Source organism: Dasypus novemcinctus, chromosome 12 (genome assembly GCF_030445035.2).
Source record: "Dasypus novemcinctus isolate mDasNov1 chromosome 12, mDasNov1.1.hap2, whole genome shotgun sequence".
Lineage (NCBI taxonomy): Eukaryota > Metazoa > Chordata > Mammalia > Cingulata > Dasypodidae > Dasypus > Dasypus novemcinctus.
In genome coordinates this window covers 96,096,301-96,097,784 of record NC_080684.1, presented here as the reverse complement: position 1 = coordinate 96,097,784, position 1,484 = coordinate 96,096,301, and positions in this window count along the sequence as shown.

Here is a 1,484-nt window from a genome sequence, read left to right as displayed (position 1 = left end):
AAATAATACACACCCCATCCGGAAAACCCCAACATACCCAAATTGCCCCAGACACCTAGATCTACCGATGTTAAAATTTTGCCAAATTTGTCATATCATTCTGTTTATCCATCAACCTATCAGTCCTCTATCTCCCCATCTATCTATCTACTTATATATCCATTTTCTGAGTGTAGGTTGTATGCATCATGCTCCTTGAACACTTAAGACTGCCATGTATATTGCCTAAGAACAAGTATGTTCACATATATAACCAATTTAAGTGCAGGTAACAAGGTATAAAGATTTAATATTGATATAAAGTGCACAGTCTATGTACCAGCTTTTTCATATATCCCAAAAATGTCCCTTTGAGCCTTCTCCCTGTTAGATTCCATCCAGTATTGTGCCTTTATTTTTTTAAAGATTTATTTTATTTATTTCTCTCCCACCTTCCCCCACCCCCTTTGTCTGCTCTCTTGTGTCCATTCACTGTGTGTTCTTCTGTGTCCACTTGCATTCTCGGTGGCATCGGGAATCTGTGTCTCTTTTTTTTGTTGTGTCATTTTGCTGTGTCAGCTCTCCATGTGTGCAGCCCCACTCCTGGGCAGGCTGCACTTTTTTCACGTGGGGCAGCTCTCCCTACAGGGAGCATTCCTTGCATGTGGAGTTCCCCTACTCAGGGGACACCCCTGCATGGCACAGCGCTCCTCGCACAGTACCACTGCACATGGGCCAACTCGCCACACAGGTCATTGTCATTGTCCCTCCCTCCCTCCCTTCCTTCCTTCCTTTCTTTCCTTTCTCCCTCTCCCTCTCCCTCTCCTTCTCCCTCTCCCTCTCCTTGTACTTCTCCCTCTCCCTCTCCCTTTCCCTTTCCCTCTCTCCTATAGGAAGTAAAAAGTGGTGGAACGAATCAATTAGGCTCCTGCCTACCACATGGGAGGTCCCCGGTTTGGTTCCTGTTGCCTCCTAAAGAAGACTGCAAGCTGGCATAATGGGTTGGCATGGCAGGCTGATGCAACAAGTTGATGCAATAAGAGACACAAGAAGAAAAAGACATAATGATAGACACAAAGCAGGGAGCAGAGTTTCCCAGTGTCTCCTAAAGAAGACAAGCAGGATAGCAAGGTATTGTGATAGGCAGGTGTGGCGAATGATGTGACAAGATGACACAAGAAGAGACACAAGAGGAAAAAAATAACAAGAGACACAATAAAGCAGGGAACAGAATGGCTTAATGATTAGGCTTGTCCCTCCCAGATTGGAGATCCTCGGTTTGGTTCCTGGTGCCTCCTAAAGAAACAAAGAAGATGAACAGACACAGCAAGTGCAAACAACGAGAGGGTGAGGTGAGATAAATAAATAAAATAAGTCTTTTTAAAAAATACTGTAGTATTGGTATTTATACTTATCCATGTCATTATCTTACCAGAGATCTTTATTTCTTTATGTGGTTTCAGTCAATTGTTTAGTGTCCTTTCCTTTCAATCTACAGAAACCCT